Source organism: Hemiscyllium ocellatum, chromosome 40, assembly GCF_020745735.1.
Source record: "Hemiscyllium ocellatum isolate sHemOce1 chromosome 40, sHemOce1.pat.X.cur, whole genome shotgun sequence".
Taxonomy (NCBI): Eukaryota; Metazoa; Chordata; class Chondrichthyes; order Orectolobiformes; family Hemiscylliidae; genus Hemiscyllium; species Hemiscyllium ocellatum.
Genome location: NC_083440.1, coordinates 18,155,674 through 18,165,668, shown reverse-complemented (window position 1 = coordinate 18,165,668; position 9,995 = coordinate 18,155,674). Strand labels below are relative to the sequence as shown.

The following is a 9,995-nucleotide window of genomic DNA, read 5'->3' as shown; positions in this document are numbered from 1 at the left end:
CCGCCAGACCTTCCCTGGAATCTACCTGTTCCATATGATGTCCCTTCGAATATTCCTGTTCCATCTCAAGCTCCTAATAATCTACTCATTCAACCTGATAATTGTTAGAACCTACCTGCTGCACATGATGTTCCCTCAAACCTTAAATGCTCAATCTGATCTTCCCGAAATTCTAACTGCTGAAACTGTTCCAAGGAGATGATACTGGAACAGAACGAGTTGATTTCCTCTTGCAGAAAGCCCCCACAGACAAAATGGGCTCGGTAGACTCGCTCTATATGGTAATCAATGACTCTGTGACTCAGTGTAAATGGAGCAGCAGTGGAGGCCAGGGATCATCTTTGTCACCAATATTCACCACGATACATCTCGCTCTGAATTGCTCTGTCTGTGTTAACGTCAGTCCTGGGGAAAAAAGTCTGTAATCAGATAATAGAGAAATTCTGCAGCTGCTGTAAGTCTGCCATGCAAAGGGAAGTGCCGGATATTCTCAGAAAGTTGGACAGTATCTATGGAGGTAGAAAAACAAACACAGTTCATGTTACAAATGTGAATAAAAACAGTGCGAAATTTTATCCTCACTTTAAGCTCAGGAATATAAGAGAAATGCATTGTAGTGCAGGGAAAGATCATTTGTGACTACAGTGAAACTGAGGGAAGATAACAACTGTAAATTAGCATCACATAGGCAGTGGGGGAAAACTCAGATAAATACAGTTGGCATAAGCAGAAGTTAAATATCTAACTGAGCTAAAATACATTCGTTATTAAAGACAGTGGAAGGAAGGCAATGGCAATGTGGTGATCAGGATCTGGAGAGGTGAGACAGAGCAATGCTGGACAGAGATTCAGACCAACAGAAAGGAACCATCACAATCCCCGAGACATGGAATATTAGACATGGAACAGAGCACAGCACAAAAAGAATGACATTGGAGGTGAAAGCTAACAAACGAAATTGGTGATGAAAGAATTTCCACTTTTAAAAATACGCACAGGAACACAGACCATCTGGGTCTGTGCAAACTAGAGACTGGGAAGGATGTCAGGGTTCCTGACAGGGGACCGAGGGGATTTACCAGGATAGTTTGGAGAATGATAGAGTTTAGTCATGAAGTTAAGTTGTAGAAATCGGCATTGAGGGAAGATTTGACAGAATGGTAACCGTAGTGTATGATAGGTTAACACAAGTTAAATAAGGTGAAGTTGTTTCCATTAACGGACCATAAAAGTATTAGAGGAGAGTTACATCAGTTTGGAAATGTTCCACAGGGAGAATGTGAGGAAGAAATTTTATGCAGCGAATGCTTATGGCCTTGGACACAATGCTGACCCACAATCATTAATAATGCTGAAATCCTGATGCATTGTTGGAGGACATGTGTAAAAAACTCATTGGTCTGATCAATGATGGAATCTGAATTGAATCAGTACCAGCATTGATCTGACAGAATTAATGTGAAATGTCTCCCAATGGATTTAGAACAGACGATTCCAGGATAGAGAGCACATCACCTTTGCACAGATTGCTTTTTTTTTCCAGAGAAATCTTCAGCTGATTCTGGAAATCTTCCCTTAGACTGATGTTGTGAGACGTTGCCGATGCATAAAGGTTCGATTCTCGGAAGGATAATGCTGGAAATGCTCAACAGGTCAGGCAGGTGGGGATAAACACAGTAAACATTTTAGCTCAACGAAATTTCATCAACATCTTTTTGAAGTGGGAATAAGTAGGCGGTAAATATAAAAAGTAATTGATCTGGAGCAATTGTATAAGAGTGCAAACTAGAGTCGAAATCACAAAGAAAAGTAAAATATTGTGGATGCTGCAGGAAGTGGTGTGGCGTCTGGAAGGACTCACATTCTTTCAAAGTTTTGACTTCAAAGTCACTGAGAGTGTTGTGGAGAATTACCAGGAGACGCAGAGAGTTCTTCGAGATGATGATCTTTTATTTGTAAACAAAAGCTGTGACAACCCGAAAGCGAATTCATGATTATCCCCTGAAGCTCGGAGTCCTTATTTTGTATACCTTTTAGTGATCATGCTTTTTTCGAGATTATTGGCATGTCCAATTGTGTTAGTCAGGACTATCTTTCTGCAGTTATACTCCAAACCAATGTTCTTAGTTCATGTTATCTCAGTACCTCTGCCAATATGGTTTTTCCTACTTCAAACTGAATCTTCCGTTAATATATTACGAATAGATACTTGCTATTGCATCTGCCACAATGCTCTTCAGCCCGAGGTTGACCCTATTACTTCATGGGAACATTTACTAATATGCCACGTGCTATGATTAACCTGATTATGCTGCTGTTGGAACCGAACATAATTATACTTCGTAACTAACATACTTGTCCCAGGATTGTTCTATACCCGAGTGTTGTAGTATTCCACAGATCCTTGTAACATCCCACCAGTCCTCATGTTTCATCCTTCACCTGCTCTTATGCTCTTTACTTTCCCTAAGAGTCAGCTGAACTTGAAATGATAAATTTGCTTCTCTGTTCAGAGAAGTTATGTTCGGTTTAGGGGGATAGACTCAAACAACGGGTGACTGTGAAAATCAGAGATGGAAGAGAATCTTTTGTTGAGCACGCTCAATTGTTAACATTTAGCGTGGAATGCTCTTCAATTGGGGAAATTGCACTCCGATCATGGGGCTTTTTAAGCGTTAATCAGTGCCTGGTTAATACTTCTGCACACCTTTACAATTACAGTTCCTATTACATTTCCACACACACATTTAAACTCTGAATATATATAAGTCTATTGGAAACAACATAACCTTTCAATTTGTGGGTAATGATCAAAGGAAAGTTTTAACTCCGAACAAACGTTTGAGACGAGTCCTGTGCTATATCATTGCTTACATTTTCCTGACCTGATCCCGAACCTAGTGAGCGTTGTGATGCTGTTCAGGGGGAAATGCAGTCTCTTCAGAATATTCCCTGGTCCATGGCAGTGACAGATCTCCTGTTCAATACAACAAAAAATGTGATTGGATGATCTCTAGCCTATAGTTTCGATGTGTTTGTTGCCCATCATACCTACAAATACATTCACCTCTGTATTCGTTTATTTAGTAAGTGGTAGTTCCGACTGGCTGATGGTCGCTTGTTCCATAGCCCTCCATTCCTTGCACATCCATATGATTGTGGTGCTAAAAACCCCTGAGATACCGCAAACATATCTATATCCATTAGCATCTCTGACATTACGTTCCGGACACCTACCACTCTCTGTGGAAAAAAAACCTTGCCCCCTATCTCGTTTGAACTTTCTTACTTTCACCTTCAAAGCATGCTCCATTGTTTATGACACTACAATTCTGGGAAAGAGATTCTGACAGTCAACTCTATTTATGCATCTTGTAATTTTATTGACTTCTACATAGTCTCCCCTCAGCCTCTGTTGCTCCAAGAAAAACAACCTGAGTTTTTCTGGACTCTTTTTATAGGCCATACCTCCTAATACATACGGCATCCTAGTAAAGCTCCTCTGCACTCTCCACATCCTTCCTATATTGGTGGTGACCAAAATTAAATGCAACATCCTAGGGGAAGCCAAACTAAATCCCTATAAGTTGCAACATGACATCCTAATTCTTTTTCCTCCCTTGCACTTTGTGTCGGATCCATGAGCTTTAATAATTTCCCACACAGCTCATTCATTTATAAACTTTACTTCCCAACATAACCCATCCCCCAGCCCCAGGACATAGCATCGCCATGCCAACCATCACGCTGCACTGTTCCCACATGAAGCTGGGACAGTGAAGGTGACTCGCACTTCCACAGTAACCCACGTCCTTGTCTCCCTCCCCCTCTGATATGGTATCTTAACCACCCCTTCCACAATTACTGTCCCTCTGCCGACAAGCAGCCTGTCTCCAGTGTCTGGAACTGATTTCCCCAACATCACTGCTGCTGCACGGATCCCCGAACTCCTCCTCCAATTTCATTTGGCTGACACCCTAAAGACAGGACTGTACAGTATCAGCACGAATTGGTGAACAGGAATTTAGGATTGAAAAATTTATCGGAGCATTTGGAGGATGTAATGAATTGTTTGTGTGGCCACCACTCTGGACTGTCCTGTGTTTTTAAATTTCAAAAATGAACTTTAGTCATAAAATATTTTAACGATCTGTACAGTTGGTCCTGCCATTCATACGTAAACATTCCATTTCTTTGAATACAGAAACCAGAATTTATCATTTGTATATACAGGTCTTTACGTTTAGCAATCATATATCCATCTATTTAGCTGAGGCGTCGGCAGAGCCCAAATGACTGCGTGGGGCCCCTGTTCTTCTTAGGCAGGCAGATGTTCCACAGTGGTCTTTCCCCATCGTGCCATGGCGGCAGCCGGTCTAAGCTTCAGGTGGTCCCTCAACACATCGTCCTGGACCTTGGAATGTGTCAGTCTGCAACACTCAGTCAGGGTCCACTCCTTCAGCTGGAGGATCAACAGCCAGAGAGCGTCCTTCACTGAGTTGATGATCCTCCAGGCACAGTTGATGTTCGTCTCAGTGTGTGTCTCGGGGAACAGATCGTAGAGCACAGAATCTCGCAACACAGCGCTAGTGGGGACGAATCTCGACAAAAACCACTGCATTCCTCTCCAGACGTCTTCTGCATAGGCACATTCCAGAAGGAGCTGTGTGACAGTATCGCCCGCCCCGCAGCCACTTTGATGGCAGCTATCAGTGTGGGAGAGAGTTCGGGCGTGCATAAAGGATCTCAAAGGCAGAGCCCTTCTCACCACGAGCCAAGCCATGTCTTCGTGCTTGTTGGAAAATTCTGGCGATGAGGCATTCTGCCAAATGGCTCTCACAATCTGCTCAGGGAACCGCTCGATAGGATTCGCCATCTCCTTTTGCAGTAGAGTCTCAGGGATACTACATGCGGACCACTTCCTGATCGATTTGTGGTCAAAGGTGATTTTCTTCATCAACTTCTCCACGTAGGATACGTGATACGGACGCTCTGGATTGTACTGTTGGAGATTCCCTGATTCTAATTTTCCCAAACAATGTTAAAGTCCCTGGATATACTATGTCAGGATCTCCTGACTGAATCCTGTCTCCCTTGCCCTGACTGAGAACTGATTCCCTGAGGCTTTGGAACGTGAGCATTTGGTTGAAGCACATGCAGTGTGTTTGCTGCTTTGGCTGCTGTTCCAAAAGCCTGACAGTCCAGCCCCTTGACTGATCACTGTTGGAACAATGATAAACTGTCTGGCTTATGTCTGTGATAAACAACCAGACAAGACAGGAGCACTGTGAAACATTAGGTTCTGGTTGAGGCAACAAAATGCAAAACCGCCAAGGAAAGGCAGAGATATTGTGCTAGTCCCCGCAGGACATGTCCCAGGCACTGGAAAGTCTGTGTGTTCTTAGAGTAATAATGCACTTTGTGGACAGATAACTCTACATCTTTATCAACGCTTTTATTTAACTTTGGTTCATTTCACCCGCTCTGCAAGTATCTATGGGACTGGTTAATGTGCGAATTGGCACTTGGAGTAATATGCCCCTGACTTGATCATACATGATACCACACCAAGTTGTGTCCTACGGCAGTGAATATGTAATCTAATTCATTTCACAGGCCTTTGAACTGAGAAAATAAAGCCTTCACAAACACACCTATCGATTCTGGTTGCTCTTGCACTCTGATGAAAAGCATTCTTAAAAATTTACAAGAATGTTGCCAGGGTTGTAGGATTTGGGTTACAGGGAGAGGCTGAACAGTTTGGGGCTGTTTTGTCTGGAGAATCAGAGGCTGAGGGGTGACCTTCTAGAGATTTATAAAATCATGACGGGCATGAACAGGATAAATAGACAAGTGCTTTTCCCTGGGGTGGGGGAATCCAGAACTGGAGAGCATAGGTTTAGCATGAGAGGGGAAAAATTAAACGGGATGTAAGTGGCAACATTTTCATGCAGAGGGTGGTTCATGTATGGAACTTGGTGACAGAGGGAGTGGTGGAGGCATTTAAATTAAACTAAATTACAGCATTCAAAAGGCATCTGGATGTATATATGAACAGGAAGGGTTCAAAAGGATATGGGCCAATGCTGGCAAATGGGGCGCGAATAGGTTAGGATATCTGGTTGGCATGGACGAGTTGGACTGAAGGGTCTGTTTCTGTGCTGCACATCTCTCAGACTTTGTGCCTTAAATACATCAGATCTTTGTCTGCTTCACATTGTTCTCAAAATGTCTAATTTAATACATCAAAATGATTCTCATCATCATCAAATTCAGAACTGTTGATTACTTCAATAGCTTCATCTTCTCCATTTTGATTTCTGAAATGGCGTTTGCCGTTCGGTAGAGCTGGTGGGCAACTTTGCTTTACTTTTTTTGTTCGGAATTGGAGTTGGTGGGAAGGGGCGGTATGTCCCAGGGATGAAGTGACAACATTGAGAGCGAGTGCTGAACACGCAGAAAGACACAAAGAATCAGATTGCCGAACAAGTTGATTTGCACGAAGGAAAGTGTAGCTTGACTAACCATAAGAAATAAGGCAAAAGCATAACAAAAAGAGAACAAACCAAGCTGCTTTTCAGATTTTTTAATGATGGGTAACCATTCCCAGAAACACTGCAATATTAGGATGATGCGTGATGATAGTGGAGCAAGCTCCAAACACAACTCCTTCCTGCAAAAATCAGATTAATATTCAGACCCTTAATCAGGGACGTATCAGATATGAAAACTGATAAGCACTTTTCTTTTTATTTCAAAATTATACTTTATTCATAGAAATATTTAGATGATCTGTACAATTGGTCATACCACACATAAACATTTCATTTCTTTGCATACAGAAATCGATTAATCATTCTTATATACAAGTCAGTACATTGACCCTCTATATATTTAACTGAGTTGTCAGTGGAGCCTACTTATTGCGTGGGCCCCCTGTTCTTTGGGAGGTAGACGTTACACAGAGGCCTTTCCCCACCGCACCTTGGCCACCGCTGCCCCAAGCTTCAGCATGTCCCTCAACGCGTAGTCCTGGACTTTGGAATGTGCTACTCTGCAACACTCAGTCGTTATCAACTCCTTTAGCTGGAAGATCAACAGGTTTCAGACCGCCCAGAGAGCGTCCTTCACCGAGTTGATGATCCTCCAAGCACAGTTGATGTATGTCTCAGTGAGTATCGCGGGGATCAGACCGTAGTGCACGGAGGTCCGGTCACGGTGCTGCTCGGGATGCCCCTGAACAAACACCACTGCATTCCTCTCCAGACTTCTTCTGCATAGGCACATTCCAAAATGAGGTATGTGACAGTCTCGTCTCCCCCGCTTCGAGGGCAGCGTGTGGTATGCGAGAGAGTCCGGGTGTGAATAAAGTCTCTCAAAGGCAGAGCCCTTCTCGCCAACAGCCAAGTTTTTGCAATGAGGCATTCTGCCAAATGACTACTCAGGGAACCGCTGGATACGATCCGCCCGTTCCGTTTCCAGAAGGGTCTCAAGAACACTACGTACTGACCAGTTCCTGATGGACTTGTGGTTAAAGGTATTTTTCTCCACGAAGGACAGGTGATACGGAACGACCCAACAACTCGGAGCATTCCACGGCAGCGAGGCCAGGCCCATCCTTCACAACACCGTGCACAGGTAGAACCTACACTTGGTGTTTGCGTACCGGGGATCCATGCACGGCTTGATGCAGCCACACACAAAGGTGGCCATCAAGTTAAGGGTGGCATTGGGTGTGATTTTGCCCCATTGCCCACATCTTTATACATCAAGTCCATCTTTTGATCTCCATCTAAATCGGAAGATGGCCCAGGTGAATGCAACGGCACTGGTTCTGGGAATAGGCCAGACCTGTGCCACGTATAACAGTGCCTCACACCTGATTACCAAGTTTGTTGCCGCGATGGAGAGCGATCGTAGCTTCCATCTGCCCAGTTTCTGCCTCACTTTGCTGATACGCCCCTCCCACGACTTGGCGCACGCCCCAGCACCCAGAACCAAATACCCAGCACCTTCAGGTGGTCAGTCCTGCCAGTGAAGGGATACGAGTGCCGTTCCAAAGAGCATGGCTTCGCTCTTGGTTCGGTTTACCTTGACCCTCGAGGCCCATTCGAACTGGTCACATATGCACATGAGTCTGTGCACAGACAGCGGATCTGAGCAGAAAACGGCGACATCATCCATGTACAGGGAGGCCTTAACCTGCAGGCACCCGCTGCCACCCCTCTCAGGCTATCATCCTTCCTGACTCGGCAAATAGCTCAATGCAGCACATGAACAAGGCAGGAGAGAGAGGGCAGCCCTGACTGACTCCAGATCTAACTGGGAAGCTATCTGATTCCCACCAATTGATTGAGACTGCACTGACCAAGTTGGTGTCGAGCAATCTGATACAATTGCAGATTCCCTCCCCAAAGCCCATTTTGGAGAAAACATCTATATACGAGTGTGACATCCTGTCAAAGGCTATCCCCTGGTCCAGGCTGATCAGGCAGGTGTCCAACCCTCTGTCCCGCACGTAGACGATCGTATCCCTGAGCAGTGCGAGATTCTCAGTGATTCTCCTGCCCGGTACAGCACAGGTTTGGTCAGGGTGAATCACCAACCCCAGAGCAGACCTGACCCAGTTGGCGATAATCTTTGACAAAACTTTGTAATTCGCATTCAATAGTGATTATGGTCTCCAATTTCTGAGTTCCTCCCTCTCTCCCTTCCGCTTGTTGATGATGTCTTTGCTCCTGGATTCATCCATAGTCCCTGCCCGAAGCAGACTGACAAATACTCCCTGCAGGTTCTGGCCAATCAAGTCCCACAGAGCAGAATAGAGCTCGACTGGCAAGCTGTCTCTTAAGGGATCGTTAGTCTTTTCGAAGGACTTGGTCAGCTCGTCCAGTGGTAGCAGCTGGTCCAGCATCGCCCGTGATCTAAGTCAAGACCTCCGTGATAGAGGACAGGACTGACTGGGAGGCCGCACTGTTGGTTGGCTCGCGTCATACAGAATGGCTGATAAGGATTTGCTGATCCGCATGATGTCATCCTGAGTACCTTTGTGCTCCTTCTCGAAAGTAGAAATGTGAACACGTCTCGTCCTGCTCCACGGAGCGGACCCTGGACCAAAAGATTATCTTGGAGACTCCGAGGCAAAGAGCGAGGATTGCTGGCCCTTCATCTTCTTGAGGTCCTCAATAACATCGACCCCCATCGTCTGCAGCAGGAAGAGTTTCTGCATACCTTCCTGGAGCTGTAACAGTTTTCCGCGCCTCACTCTCGCCTCCTGAACACCGTTGAGGCTGATGAACCGCTTGATGTTCCCTTTTACTGTTTCCCACCAGTCCGCTGGGGACTCAAAGAGAGGCTTCACGGTTCTCCAACCTGCGTAGTCTCTTTTCAGCTACTCAAATTTCTCCGGGTTCAACAGCTTTGTGTTCAGCTTCCACGTTCCCTTACCAGCCCGCCACTCGTCCTGTAGATGACAATCGGCCAGCAGGAGGCAGTGGTCAGAGAAGAACAACGATTTGCCATTGGTGGATGTGACCGAGAGCTTTCGGGACACAAACAGTTAATATATCCTTGAGCAGATAGAACCGTCTGCCTCTGACCAAGTGTATTACAGCGCAGTAATGGCCCTTTATGGAATCGCTCGGCTGATAAAGGAATTTAGACTAATGCAACATAGAACATTACAACGCAGTGCAGGCCTTTTATGGAACCACTGGACGAATAAAAGAAGTTACACTCATAGAACATAGAACATTACAACGCAATACAGGCCCTTTATGAAATCGATCGGCTAATACAGGAAGTTAGATTCAGAGAATACAGTGCAGTACAGGCCGTTTAATGAATCACTCGACGAATAAAATAAGTTACACTCACGCAACATAGAATATTCCACCGCAGTACAGGCTTTATGTGGAACTGTTCAGCCCATAAAGAAAGTTAGACAAATACAACATAGAACACGACAGCGCAGTTCAGGCCCTATATGGCACCAC

The 9,995-nt window shown here is 45.0% G+C and overlaps 1 pseudogene; it reads right to left on the bottom strand.

Annotated features, from left to right (window-relative positions):
* Positions 1-6,590: 6,590 nt before the first annotated feature.
* LOC132834592 (U2 spliceosomal RNA) lies at positions 6,591-6,764 on the bottom strand (annotated as a pseudogene).
* Between the last annotated feature and the right edge of the window lie 3,231 nt (positions 6,765-9,995).